The sequence below is a fragment of the Solea solea genome, chromosome 10, assembly GCF_958295425.1.
Source record: "Solea solea chromosome 10, fSolSol10.1, whole genome shotgun sequence".
NCBI lineage: Eukaryota > Metazoa > Chordata > Actinopteri > Pleuronectiformes > Soleidae > Solea > Solea solea.
In genome coordinates, this window is record NC_081143.1 from 15721655 (window position 1) to 15737719 (window position 16065).

The 16065-nt window shown below is 38.9% G+C and overlaps 1 protein-coding gene across 15 annotated transcripts in view; it reads left to right on the plus strand.

Annotated features, from left to right (window-relative positions):
- ptprdb (protein tyrosine phosphatase receptor type Db) overlaps positions 1-16065 on the plus strand; it is a 155614-nt gene that overhangs the window by 14522 nt on the left and 125027 nt on the right. For all 15 annotated transcript variants that reach the window (XM_058640363.1, XM_058640364.1, XM_058640376.1 and 12 more), the window contains exon 3: positions 12176-12200. The gene's annotated coding sequence lies outside the window, so the exon portion shown is untranslated. The remainder of the gene's footprint in view (positions 1-12175; positions 12201-16065) is intronic.

Genomic DNA, 16065 nt, shown 5'->3' on the forward strand with positions numbered 1-16065 from the left:
TTATTGATCCTTTCCCTTCTACATAAGTGCATGCATGCACCCACACATACACAACCGTGGCCTCCACGCCCGTACTGCATGTCTGTCATTCAGGCTGAGTTGCTTTGTGTGTTTGTCTGTGTCTCTTGACATCAAAGTTCTAAACTGTTGATGGTAAACACACATGGTGTGTCAAGGTCTCCTTTTAAGCAACTGAATGTCACACTGTTAAGATGGAGTTGGCTGATTATACTGTACATATCAAACCTAAGTCATCTAATAGCAGATGAGCTTTGCAAAAATCATATTGAAGTGACATAAGCTTGTTGTTTATATATTTTCCGGGCTGGAAAATCTCACTGAAGTTTTAATGTGTGCACACATTTACTTAAATGCATCTATTGTGTTTTTTTCAATTAGATAAGAAGGTCATCCTAATGCTATCATGTATCAACAAGCATGATTATTAAGCTTATTTTAAAATGTTTAGTTTGAGTTTGAATGAAAGCTGGCGGGGTTTTTGTTATATGTTACACCTCAATCATAGATTTTAATGAAGTTAAAAAAAACATGTGCCATATCAACTAGTTTTATGTACAGTACACCTTTTTTAACCAGTGGTTATTACCTCTATTGTACGGCCTGCTGCAATATTCAAATCGCAGGAGGCTCCGATGACAAAATATCATTTTAGATGAATTACTGTCTTGACCTATACACATCTTATTCTACACACTGAAGGGAGCATCTTTGTCTCTCACAGATCTGCACAAATATCACACAGTGATCATTTTAAATGTGTTTATCGAATGAAAATTTGTATAACGATTTTGCAATTGCAGTTCCTGTCAAAAAAATAAATAAAATGCAATTAGATATTTATACAAAATCGTCCAGCCCTAATTGGCAGCAGTATGAAGTATGACATTCTTCGTGTTACATGTTGTATCTGTGAAGCTGTGCAGCTATAAAGTGCAGTGCATACACACTAATGAGAGGAGGCGTCCATCTGGCTGGTTGTGCATGTGTGTGTTCAAAGTTTGTGTGCGTGTGTGTGTGTATATACACCAGTAGGGGTTTGTGACTAATGGGGTCATAATTGATGCTGAGTCAGGATTACTGCTGATTGCAATGGCTGGATACCGACCTAACGAGTGCTCTAATATGCATACACACATACACACACCCTCTCACTGTCTATTCCTCTCTCTCTCTCTCTCTCTCTCTCTCTCCCTCCCTCTCCCTCTCCCTCTCTCCCACTCTTACACGCACATGCACGCACACACTTTCATTTCTTTTAGGCTCTCATAGGTGCACTTATGCACATAAACCTCCCACCTCAGCTAATAAACTTATTCACCCAGACATCCCTCTCACAGCCTCTCTAGACCTCCTTTGCTCTTTTTATGCACACACACACACACACACACACACACACACACACACACATGCACACTTTCTCTCTCTCTCTCTCTCTCTCTCTCTACATGTTTATATATATATATACATATTTATATATATGTATATATATATATACATATATACATATTTATATATATGTACATATATATATGTACATATACATATACATGACAGATGGCATGTGATATTTTGAGTATACAGTCACTTGCACTGACAGTGCTACAAATGATCCTTACACAGCTAAAACAAAACATATGTACAGACTCAGGCTGTCAATAGATAAATAATAGAAAAAAAAAACAGCTAATTAATCTCACATTTTGCAATTTGTTAATCTAGATTAATCGCAATTAAATGTTTGCTTGTCTTTTAATGACTAATATGAGAGCACAGTCAGCCACACAGGGTAGGTGTCCAAGTGGAAATCGCCCAGGAGCTGCCAGGATATTACGGACACTATCGGTGTCTAGAGTGTCGAGGAATTCCTCTGCACAGGTCACAGCAATTAGTTGCGTTTTTTTGACAGTAAAGGCAAAGGATCGCAACGTTCAGTCATTGTCAGTGAATGGTGCGTTTGTTTTATCGATAAAATTAAACCTTCCGCCCTACAATCCCTCAAAGAAATAAACAAACTTGCGTTAACTTTGACAGCCCTCGTTCAGATACTTGCACATACAATACCATACACTACAGTACACACACAAACTCAGAGACAGAAAAAACAAAACTCCGCCATTAAGTGTGCACAGGCAAATAAAATATGTAAACATAAAGAAGTTTTTTTTGCATCACATCAATTAAACAAAATGGGAAATAACTGTGTCCAGTTGCATGACAAAAAAAACTGTTGTTATATTGCTCCTTTTTGCAACGAGACTGTAACAGAACCTGAATTGTCTCCCAGCAATTGGGCCTCTACCATCACTATCACAATTATCATGAATGGTTTTTTTTATATGGTCTTGTATTTTATCTTGTATTAATCTTTTAGATTTAGCCTACTTAGTTTACTATTCTACTGCTGTAACACCACAAATAAAGTCACATTCTAATTTTCATGTAGCATTGCAACCTGTAAATTTTGGTTTTGCTTGATTTTGGGTAAAATATCAAGGTGTTTTGTTTGTTTTGCTTCATTTCAGGCCCCACTTGTTTATTTTACTAACATTATGGCTCCAGGGGCGACAGTGTCCATTGTTGGTCATCTAGTATGGTCTGGACTGATATGTAGCTGATGGACATTAAAGGTTCACATGAGGATAAAAATACTAATGTTTGAACACACACACACACACACACACACTGAGCTGAATTGGCACAAACCGTAGTTGTGGTGCATTCCTTGCCCTGAGCACAGTCTAGTGCTGTAGTGTTGCAACATTCTGCCAAATATTTTTTCCCATTGAGGAAAGAGACTATTTACCATTTGCATAATCCAGTTAAAATTCATACACATTTTTAATTGCTTGAAAATCCACTTGTATATAAATATAGATTACGTGAATGAATGTAATCAAAATGTCCATATGAACAGTTAAGTTGTATTCATTGATTCACAAAGTCAACTCATGCTTGCTCAAGTAACACACAACTGAACATTCCACCGTAAAGTGGCTGGTAGCTGCTCGTTGCTTTTGATTAGATCCAATTAGATTAGATCTAACAAGCATGTGAAAAGCCAGAGGAAAAAAAGCTTTTGTTCACCACTTGCTCTTCCGAAGGTTCCTTTGTTTGGATTGCATTACCATTTAAAAAAAAACAACAAAAAAAACAAAACAGCAACTGCGTATTGTACTTGGACAACTTGTGCTGCATCCACAGCTGAAGACTACAGCTGCGTTCTATAACTGTGCCTATTAGAAGAGCTCGATCTCTGCACGCTCTGCAACTTTTCCTCCAAAGACATGTTTAGAATGTGGCTTCATTTGATCACCACAAGTAGATGAATGCATTCAAAACTCCTGTACCTGTGTATATTCATCTATACTGCTTATTCATTCATTCATTCATTCTTTTTCGCAGCCGACATAGGGCGAAAGGTGGGGGTCACACCCTGGACAGATCGCCAGTCCATCACAAGCATCCACTCTCACACTCACGCCTACGGTCAATTTAGAGTGTCCAATGTATCTAATTCCCACATCTGCATGTTTTTGGAGAGGATTTTAAGTAATACAGTAAAAAAAATGCTCCACCCAATAATCTCCCTTCCCACCTTTAAGTGACCCTCTGTCTTCCCCTTCAGCAGTCACAGTCATATGTCTATTTGCAACTTATGGACAGATTACCATGGATATTAGCTATAGACATTGAAAGTCTTTGAAGTGTGGTGATCCACTGACTTCATGTCAAGGTGAATTGCTGACATTCCCCTTTAACGCGTGCAAAATCAAGCACCTCAGTTTCACTTTTGAGTCGGTGTAAAACCCCTGTTATAACAGGCTCGTCTGCTGTTATTTGCGGCACGACAAAGCCTCACCGTGTTCTGAAATTGTCTTTGTTGCTGTGCTCGTGTGTAGTCCTCTCTAAAACAGACTTAATATCGTAGCTCTGTGATCACCCTGCCTCCATGTCATGAGTAAACAAACATTCGCAGTGACATCGTCTCCGACGTTTAACACCACAATTAGACATTTGCCTGTTTCCTGAGCACATGCGGTTCCATCATTAAGTCCCTCCGAGGGGGTTCAATTCTCAGAGCATCACAAGCATGAATCTGCGTAACAACCTTTCCAAACGGATCCATTAAGTTGTTTGTGTAAACCCCTTAATTGACACATGATATGACGGTGAGGATCGGAGCAGCACGTCGTTCATCTCTGCTGGAGTGTTTATTCAGTTGCTTACTCTGTCTTAGTTGTGTGTGAGTGTGTTTGTTCTGTCCGTGTTTGGCTGTGCATCCCGGAGTGATTCTCCTTAAGCACATGAATAACACACTCAGACATGTTAATTCTCAGTAACAGCTCAGCAGTGTGGTCTTCAATCAAAGAGTGGTATGTTCAAGTTTGATGCAAACACACTGTAGTGTCAAAATAAAATCTTTCATGAAGTTCCTCTGGTCTGGCCAGAAAATGTGATGTCACACTGCCTTACTTTCTTCTGTCTTCCTCTTGTGGGCTTTTTTTTTTTTTTTTTTTTAAACTCCTAGTGCTCACGTGGCACAGATCTGTGCCACAGGTGCACCCTCTGTAACTTGCAGTGGGAATAATACACAACTCTTATATGGACAGGAGTGTGTGTTTATAGGTCACATCTTCGGGCTTTGCGAAATGCATTTTGTCGTCTTCATTTTATACCGCAGATTTTTTTTATCTTCAGTCACAAAAGTCACAATTCGGGCAATTTCTCTTCTATTGTTGTTCATGAAACGAGCCGAGCAAACTTTAATGTGTGACGCATTCCCAAATTTCCCAAATTCAATATGATTTTTAAATATTTGAGTACTTTTTGCCCAGGTGTGTTTATATAGTTGGTGAAAATGTAAACAAAAATCATGTCATCAGGTTGTCTATAGGTTGTGCTGAAAAAAAGGATATAAGACACTCTATATCGCACATTCTTATAGCCCCTGTATATACGTTTCAACATAGTGATGGAAAGAAGCAGCCTAAGGAAATTCAACATCATAAGCCTCAACCTCTATCACACAAACTTTGTGGTGAATGATCATTTTGATCATTTTGACCAAAAAGAGAAAGCAAAGAAATCATAATGCCTGTGGAGGAACAGATTTTTGAAAATAAGAGTGAACTTGTGAGGGGAATTTTTCTCTTACATTTCATCACTTTGTTTGACTTTATTTTCTCTTTCTCTCGCCATGTCCTCACTCGTTTAACATTCCAACTCACTTGTCAGTTCTAAAGCACAGCTTGCCCTAAGTATTGGGATTCACTGTGTAAGCTCATCTCATTATTCCCATTTGTGTGTGTGCGTGCGTGCGTGTGTATGCGCGCGTGCTTCATGTATGAGTGTAGAACTGACTGTGAGAGCGTGAGTGAGTGATGGGCGCGTAAGCCCCCCTCTCTCGCACACTGTTTGAAATAAAGCGACAGATAATCGCAGGGCTCTGGCGAAACGAGCTCATCTGAGCGCCAATCGATACGTGTGCCACAGCTTCAAAGCAACCCTTCAAAGAGGAGAGGAATAGCCATACACTCTTCGTGCTCTGTGTGCGTGTGTGCGCGCGTGTGTGTGTGTGTGTGTGAGAGAGAGACTGAGTAAGGGCAAGACAGCCAGAGCAAAATGTGTGTGTGTGTGCGTGTGTGCAGAGAGAGTAAGAGAGATCGGAAGTAAGAGCGCAAGGGAGGAGGGAGTCGGGGAGTCTCTTTGTGCAGATAAAAACTGTTTTCATTTGGTAGCAAATATTATGGTAACACAGTTGACATGCAAAGTGCTTGTGATGCAACTGATGTCGCTATTTAAATTGGACAAAATAATTGTTTTGTTAGCTGGTAACCTCCTGGTATTATGGCTCTGTCATCTTTTATTCAGCAAACTGGCTGCAGCTGGGGCCTTTGTTAAAAAAAAAAAAAAAAAAAAAAACAGGCCGGGAGGAAACACACACATGCGCACAGGAGCACAAACACACCTCTCTCCTTGACACACAATGTATTCTCCAGCCCTTTACCTCAACCGTGCAGCTAAATAAATATTGATGTGGCAAGTACAGCGGAGGTGATGTTAAAATGGGTGCTGCGGAGATGCGGATGTGCACTAGCCAGTGGTTTTGCCTTTGGCTCCCCACCAAATGTACCCCACTGGTTGGTCGATGAGGTGTAGGAGTCACCTGGATAACTTTCTCGTCCTGAACATCAGAACTAAAATGCCGCACGCTAACCTTTTACTCTGCATGAACCACGAAGGTGGAACTTTTTATGATTATCTTAAAAAGATCCAAAACTGAACAACTGACATCTCCAATGACTTTCTAAATGTGGTGCATATACAGTATTACCATAGGTGGTTAATGTGTTTGCGGAGACCTCTGAGGCTCATCACACTATGGACCCTGCAGAAGTCATTACACTTACTAGATCAATGGTTCCCAAACTGTGGTACGCGAGCTTCCTCTGTTGGTATATCAGAAATACTTTAACTCTGTATACACCAGGGTGTGTGATCGGAGTGGAGCTCAGGAATTTTGCGTACAAAATGAAGCAAATAACAAAATAAGAAATAAATCACCTCATCCGTCACTCCATCTTAATCTAATCTCACTCTACCAGTTTGTGAAGTATATGTGAGGAAGAGAAGGATGATGAGAGAGCAAATTATCTTGTCGGGAATAAATCTGCCTCCTATGAATAGCGGCCTTGTATAAAGTACCATTAAAGGGATACTTGAGTAAAAGTACATGTATCTTAACAGAAAATGACTTTGGCAGAAGTTAAAACCACTTTTTATAATATTACTTAAGTAAAAGTCTTTATTGTAGTCTTCATTTACTGTACTTAAGTGTCAAAAGTAATTTTATGCTATAAAAGGTACTTAAGTTTTAGTAAAAGTATTAAAAAAGTTAGCCATGGTGGCTCAGTGGTAGGGCCAGTTGTCTCAACAGGAAGGATGTGGGTTCAGTTCCTGGCTCAACAATTAATAGAAATGTAGTCAAAATTTCTTAAAGCCAAAATGTGTGTCAAATGACCATTTTAGATTAAATATCCTGACCGATACAAATCATAATTCTACAGACTGATCTGTATCCGTATCTTTGTTTCACACAGATCGGCACAAACATCACACAGCTGTCATTTTAAATACGTTACTCAAATGAAAATGAGAATAATTATGCATTGTAATCGCAATTAGATATGTATATAACATCGTTCAGCCCTTAACTTGTATGCATCTCATTAGCGACCGGTTCTTACAGCTCACAGCATAACACGCTGTGGACTTCACGTCACTCTCGCTCTCGCTCTCATTCCCTGCAGTTTTCTGCGGCGGTTTGTTTTCTTCTCTTGTTGTTGAGAATTGACAAATGTTATTCAGACGAATGGTAATTTAATGGAGGTTTGACTGGAGTCCTGTCGCCTTTTTTTTTTCCCCCTCCCTCCTGGAGACAGCAGTGAAGGTAGTTTAAAGAAAGCACATGCTACTGTAGGGAAGGCTGTGTGTGTGTGTGTGTGCATGCATGGGGGGTTGGGAGTTTGAAGGGTGTATATGAATAATTATCATCCGATAATCCCCTGTGACTATCTAATAGCTTTTTTTTTTACCTGAAATGCTCATCCCTACTCATAACTCTAATTATAATACCAAGATGAAGTCTGTCACTTTAAAGGGTGTGAGGAAGTGAGGACTGGCTAAACTTTCTCTCTCTCTCTCTCCAGTGACCTAAAAATCACCCCCACAATGCATCAACACTCAAATACACATACTCGCGCGCACGTTGAGCGACACTGACAGGAGATAGTTGTGTGTGTGCTGTGAGTGAAGCTGAGAACACACTATATGGTAGAAACTGTGGGAAACTTAGCAGAGCGGGAGAGGAGAGGAGTGCAGGGATGAGATAATGACAGAGTGAGAAAAGGGAAGTGCGCGGAGATGTGTTTCTATGTGCACGGGAGAGATTCCCGAACCACACTGTGTTTAGCTGCGCCATCTCACCTTCATCAAAGTGAAAATGAGAATATATTTTTGACTCAGTGGTGCAAAAAAAAAAAAAAAAAAACTTGTCTGGAAGTTTGTGCACGAGTCGTGAGTGTGATAGAATACATATATGCCTTTCGGTGCGAATGTGAAAATGTGTAAAGTGTGCATGTGTGTTGGAAGTGTGTGTGTGTGTGTGAGAGTATTTTTGTGTGTCAGCATGTCTAATTAGCTGAGACAAGCAGGTGTAAAACAGTAATTAATGACACAACTGACTGACTTCATTATCTCCACATGAGCTTCTCGGGCTGGCTGAGCCAGCGCACACACACATACACACACACACACACACACACACACACACACACACACACACGCGCACCAGCGTGTGTATTTGCAAAAAAAACAAAAACAAAAAAAGCATCCTGTATGTGAGTGCGAGACAGTGCAAGGTTGGCTACAAAATAAGTAAGTGGACACAGTCATCACACACGTCGTCGTGTGGCCACTCAAACACTCATTTAGTTTGCAAATGGACTCATTACTAATGAACAAGCTGCTTTAGAGCAGGCTGAGCACACAGTAATGGTTTGGCCGTCCTCCAGAATACAGACACTACAGCACACACACACACACACACTGACAGAGATTGAGAGTGAGTGTCCAAAAGCTCCAATTACTTTCACATCCAATGTAAGAGAACAAGCTAGAAAGCTAATTACAAGTTCCTCACATGTATGGGAAACAATGAAGCGCACACACTCTCTCGCTCTCTCTCACACACACACACACACGCAAACCAGAAATAGAAATGTCTCTCCCTGTGATTGCCTGCACGTTTACAATGATCTCGTTAATAGATATACGACTGCGTCACCGTATTATTACCATAAGTCATGATTACAAACCTCGGAGTCTAACGGTCCTTATTGAGTCATCAATAAGACTGTATAATTTAGTGATTCCAGTTTAAGCCTTATTGATTTACACTTCAGTACACTGCCAGGCTCGAAAGAGATCAACTGATATTGATGCCGTTAAATGCGCCATGTTGTCATTCAGTAAGTGGAATAAATATGTTTTTTATTTACAATTCGAGTGCTATCAGTCTTCACTGATGATGATAGGCCGAGACATAAATATTGCTAATGCTTGTTTTCTCTCTCTCTCTCTCTCTCACACACACACGTCTCTCATTTTCTCTCTCTCTCTCTCTCTCGCTTCCTGTTGAGTGAGATTGCAGTGATTGGACAGAGTAATTGGTCCTAATGAAGATGTCAACAGTCTGTTTCTTTCTCTCTCCATTAAACACAACTGGATTAGATTTACTGTGCTTACTCTAACAAGTTAAAGACTCCATCAGTGGGCTACTTTACACACACACACACACACAGAGATTGGCATAGCTCAGTGGATCAATGGCCTCTTGGTCAATGTCTCCTTCGGGAGAGTAATCTATCTGCACCTCACTAATGAAACACTAGCTGATAGTGTGTCTGTGTGTGTGTGTGTGTGTGTGTGCGCATTTCTCTGTGTGTGTGTGAGGTGATGAGGGTGTAGTTTGATTGCCTTTGTGCGTTCATGGGCACTGGTTTGTGTATGGATATGGTGTCGTTTGTTAGCAGATTACATATTTCTACATGCATCCTGACAAAAAAAAAGATTCAATGTCACGTCTGCTGAGTGAACTTAAGACACAGTTTTTTGTGTGCGTCTGCACTTAAAACAAGTCGGCTTTACGTAAGTGTAAGTGCATACTTTTCTCAAGTAAAACGTGTGAAAAACCAACGTTATCATACAGTTATTTGTAAATGGCACGTGTGTCCACTGGTGCTCATGCGACTCATACATGTACTGTTTTGCTTTTATTATATTTCCTGAGATACAGTTTTGTCACTGATGTCACTCCTGTCTGCTTCTTATCAGGTTCAGCTCAGGGTGTGAATTTAGGGAAACATTTGATGGTTTTAATTAAGTTAGTTAGTTAAGTTAGTAGTTTGTTTGCATGGATACAAACTATCCATCCATCGTCTACCGCTCTATGCTCCACATGGGTGTCGCAGCTGAAACAGGGCGATAGGCAGGGGTACACCCTGGACATCCATCACAGGGACACGTGTAGAGACAAACAAACATCCAATTTGCCTAATCCCCAAATCTGCACGTTTTTGGACTGTGGGAAGAAACTGGAGAACCTGGAGAAAACCCACACACAAACACACAGGAATGGAATGGATATACAGTGTTTAACAAAATGATCAGACCACTGAGAAAACAACACAAGAATTTTAGAAATCTTCCAAAAAGCTGTTTAAAACTAAAAATGTTGATGTTGGCTAATAACAAACTGAATTTACATTTTTCCTACCCAAATTTGAGCTGAGCTTCCTCTGTGAGAAGTCACAAATATAACATTTGACATCTTAATCTTCACCATTTTAAAATCATTAAAAATATAATTTTGGTTAAAGAGCTTCTGTATACTGGTGTATTAACCTTTATAGAAACATAAAAAAAAATGATTTTGATCATTACCAATGCTGTTAGTTTAGGCCAGCTGTGGCATAAACCTTACATTGGGTGGTGTCTAATACATGTGTTAAGCACTATGGATGTCAACAGAGCCATTTCCTGACAAAATGGTGTTGCTGTAGTTGCGTGACGTCATTTACCAGAGCTCTATACCTGTCTTTTCCAATGTCTTTATTTATCATCGTACTGTGCATTCAGGCCGCCTTTGTAGCAGAAAAACAAAACGGTCCGTGGATTCCTCTCTAATGACCTTTTCAGAAAAGACGCAGAGAGAGCTACTTTATTAGCTATAGCCAATTTATGTCAAAAACTACAAGTGTATGTAACCTTTACAATATGTTTAGCAGCATTTCCAAGGTATAATCGTATTACAGCTTTTATTTCTAATTAGGAAGCGCTTGGATTTCTTTTTAATTCAAAAACATTTCCTGATTTCCTTTCGTGTTGTTTTGTGCTGAAGTCAGACATGGACCAGTAAACTCACTCTGTGCCATGTGTCTGTTTAATTGTGAGGTTGTTTTCGTCATCGCTTTCCAAGGCTTCATGTATCGCAGCCAGCAGAGTGTGGCAATGTGAAGTACAGTAGGTCAGTAGTTGGCAGAAAACAAGCCAAACACCCAGTAAGCCAGCATTATCTCCTTACTTCTCACTCCAGTCTCCACTGGGGTTGACGGAGTCTGGAGCTGCAGGGGAAGAAAAAAAAAAAAAAAAGGAGTAAATGTTGTACAGGATCCAAGCATTCAGCAAATCCATGAGGGCTATATCTGGAACATCGTTTTGTTTGTTTGTTTAAACTTTGGAAAGTTGTCTCTTTAAACAGCCTGCCCGAAAGCAGAATTGAGAACAGCCTCTGCAGTTTTTTGGGTTGTTTTTTTTAATGATGGAGAGTCTTTCAAATATAGATATTCAGTGGAGCGGAATCAGTCTCACTTTGCTTCCTTCTGTTAATCTATTCCACATTCTTTGTCAGAACTGTCAAAAACCACCTGCTCGACTGTAAAATGTGCAAAAGTAGAGATTATTATTTATTATCCTCGAATACATTAGCTATGTAATAGGTTGGTGATGATTTGGTGATCGTATCGTAAACTTGATCTATAAACTGAGGTCAGGTCAGCTGCATGTAGAAACTAGCAACTAGTTTCATAATCGATTAATCTGTTGGTCATTTTCTTGTTTCATTGAGTACTAGTTTGGTCCATAAAATGACCCAAAATGTTGATCAGTGTTTCTCAAACCTGGAAATGATGATGTTGACAAATGTCTTATTTTGTCCAGGAACCAAAATTAACCAGTTTTAATGATTTCTTTGTTAAATGGAACCAAGAAACCAGAACATATTCACTTTCAAGAAGCAGAAAAAGACAGCTCAGCTTGTTTTAATTATTAAAAAAAAAAAAAACGCTCAAATCCAATCAAATGGATTATCAAAACAGTTGAATATTGGAATCTATTAATCGTTGCAGCCATATTTGCATGTACTGTATTTGTACAATGATCTTTGAGGACTGTATGCTGGAGCTATTTGACCTTTTGGAAAGTTGTTGTTTTGCAAATGCACCATAAGCCTATCTAATTAATTTTTTCTTGTTCCTTTCTCTTGTCTCTGTCTCGCCCCCTTTTCCCTTCTCTCTTTTTCTCCTGTTCTCTGCAGTTTCTCGTGTTAAGAGCTTCTTAAGGTAAGAGACTGACGTCATCTTTTTTCGCCTCCTGTGTTATTCCCCCACCTTTTCCTTTTCTTTTCTTTTTTTTGTTTCAAACTTGTATCAACACAGCACGCTATCACCACTTGGCACAGTATGTGCATCATGAAACAATCTGTGTCCTCACAAAAATTTGGCTCCGGTTTTTGTTCACTGAAACACAATAACATTGTGTTAAGATAACAAAGAGACATTCTGGGTATAGCACTCCCACTGCTCGCCCTCGACGATCAGAAATACACACGGCGCGCATTTGCATCCACACGTTAATACATCATTGTAATCAATACGATATATCGTGTTAACTGTTTTAGTAATTCTGCGTAGTGTACACAAAGAGCAATAATGTACAGTAAGTCCTCCTCCACTGTGTCTTACAATGGAGTTTTCCTGTCACAAGCTCTTATTTATAACACCACCTGCCTGTTAAAAAAAACAAAAAAACTACAGCAAAAATACTGATTGTTTTAAAAGCCCAGATCACTGTTATTGTTTATTTATGGATTACAGGGTTCAGCTTTACGAAATCTCAAACTTATTACTTTCAGGCTGGTTCTTTCTGTAATAATATCAGCCAACTCACAATACTCTCAAAAGAAAATGAAATGCACTACGATGGGCCTGAACCTGTGGTTGGACATACATGATGTGTGTGTGTGTGTGAGTGAGGGGAAAACCATGTGGCGTGCTTGTCATTCTATTTTTAAGCCCTCCAACTGAAACAGAACTATGGGTCATGCTGGTCGACCCACAGGTACATTTTTAGTGGACCGGTATTTTTCAACTCAACTAGGCACAGGTGTAAGTGAGGTTAGGGCTGAAACGATGAATCGATGAAAAGATCACTCAATTAATCGTCAGCTAGTTTCATAATCGATTATTTGGTTTGAGTGTTTTCTAAAGAAGGAAAACCAGTTTCTGTGATTTTTCAGCTTCTTTGACGTGAATATGTTCTGGTTTCTTTGCTCCATATAATAAATAAATCATTAAAACAGAATTATTTTGGTTTGTGGACAAAACGAGACATTTGAGAGCAGCGTCATTTCCAGGTCTGACAAATACCGATCGATATTTTTCTGCATTTTCTGACATTTTATGGACTAAACGATTACTAGATTTATCGAGAAAATAATTGACAGATTAATTGATTATGAAAATAATGGTAAGTTGCAGCCCCAAAGTGAGGTAAGGGCTGGCTAGGCAGTGAGTTACAGACAGACAATGACATAAAAAAAACGTTTTACCACCAAAGTACAATTCTTTAACCACTAAGCAAACTGTCAGTGGAAACCTCATCGAAGCTACTTGATGGTGACCCACCCAAGGTACCAGATTGTTGTTATTTACACTACCACTAGGGGGCGCCTATTCTAAAAACATACCTATGTGTTGTAATTCCTGCATATGACCCATAGAGTAGTTATGTTTTGTTGGAAGATAAACTTAGATCTCTGATCGTCTCATTATTTTTAGCGTAGTGCTTTGACTTGTACAACCTGCTGTTCAATTAATACCTAATTTTCAATTAATTCAATTCAATTCAATTCAATTCAATTCAATTCAATTCAATGTAATATGTAATGCAAATTGGTAAAAATATTTACTGATTGTCAGTAAATATTTAAACTGACTAATCAGTTACAGGTTGTTTTCAATGTTCTCGTGAATTCACTCCTTTATCAGAATTACACGTTTAGTTTTGTCTATGAAAAAAGTCCATGGCATTAATGTGATTTGAATGCAACTCTCCGACACTTAGTCAATCTTATTCACCTGACTGGAAAAATCGGTAACCAACTGAATTAGGCAAAATGAGATGTTGTGATAAATTCCATATTACGATTATGGCCCCAAACGATTACAAAAACAAAATAATCAAAACAAACAGGCGCTTTTATTCTGAAAATAACGCTTTTAATGTTGTAAAGGTGTTCTCTTCCTTTCCCGTTTGTCATCTGGCAAAAATAGAACACAGCCATTCAGTGGACTCCCCGAGTTAAACACACAGCGTGAGCAAAGAAATATACAATATACAAGCATGTATAGTTATTATAAGGTCAATTCAAATTCAGGTTCATTTAAAATTCCACATGTAAATCAGTACTCGTTTTTAAATAATCGTGATTTCAATTTCCACCCAAATAATCGTGATGATTATTTTGGCCATAATGGAGCAGCCCCAGCCTCCCTTAATGTATGTATTTGTCCTGTCTATTATAAGGCAAGGTAATTTTATTTATACAGCACACTTCAACAACAAGGCATTTTAAAGTGCTTTACAATAAAAAAACAAGTCGGAAAAATACAGCAGCAGGAACGGCTGAGGTGCAGCAGTGATTATTTAATTTTTATTTAAAAAAAAATTGACATAAAACGATGTTTTACCAAACACAGATGCCATTTTACTATGCCCCTTTGCCTCTCTGTGTTTGTTTCCTTTAGCACCCAAGGTTGTGTGTGTGCGTTTGTGTGCGTGTGTGTGTGTACATCTTCGCCTGCCTCTTTCATTGTGTTTGTGTGTATCCCAGTGTTGTGGAGTGGCTCTGCTGGGACTGAGTGCAGCGCCTCATTAGTGCTTAACGTTTGGCCGGCGCACAGTTACTGGAGACTCACTCAGGGGCAAAAAGTCATATGTTACTCTACCGCTGGCCCATCTGCCACATCCTCACTTGAAACTCTTTTTATTTCTTTGTCTGGGTTTCTTTGTCGTTAGATATTTATATTACGTTGTTAGAGCCGTTTCAGATTTTCATACCACTCATTTCAGATATATTTAAACGTTATATTCATTTTAATGTGCACTTTAAATAGTGGTTTAGGTAGTATGCATTTTTATTACAATTACATGGTTGAAAGATCGTCATCTCCAGTAACCATTTAACCGTAGGGCTGTGTAATTAATCGAAACTTGTGTTTCAATTTAAGATCATGGCCCCAAATGGTAGTGATTATAAAATCAAAATAATTGAAACAAAACGGGGGCTTTTATTCTAAAAATAGCACTTTTAATGTAGTAACAGTGTCTGACTTCCTGTCCCAACACACACATTCAGTAGAATCTCCGGGTTAAACGTGCAGCGTGAGTAAAGGTATATATATAATAATTTATAGATATTTTAAGGTAAATTTAAATATTCAAAGTTTTTCAAGTTCAAATCAATGAGGAATCGTTTGAAATAATCTGTTTGGTCTGATGTGGTTGCACGTCTCTGGACAGCACACTGTCCCACACTGTCCCACTGGCCGTGAGTCAGCTGACTTCAGTTACTCGAGCAAAACAATTCCTCTCTCACTTGTCTTTCATCCCCCATATTTCTTTGCTGACATTTAACATTTTCCAAGGTGTTTTTCTTCTTCACGCTCATCATCTGCTCATCATCTGTGACAGTTGTAAATTGTTGGCTGTTTGTCAGATTTTCTCCCCGGCTCATTTGTCTAGAACTCATTTGCATTCACTCGTTGCCTGTTGTAGGTTACAGCAGAAGACTTATAATAAACATCTACAGGATAAACTGGACGATAGCAACAGCACATAACGCTGTACACCCTTGTAATACTGGTAATCATAATGAATTAACATGTCATTAATTAGTAGTGTAAAAACAAAAAAAAGTCTTCCACAGGGACAACTTTCTTAGTGCTCTGCCAGCATGTTAGGAATATTATAATAATTGAAAATACTCATTTGTGGCCACAAAATAAGTATAATGTGCCATTCATAAAGTGACGTTAGACTAGTACAAACTGAATATCTGTAACTGCAGTTTTGACTAGTTAGAATGATGTTACAGATATCAGTAATGATAACTCTAGATAGTCGAACTCGGTGATTAAATATTAA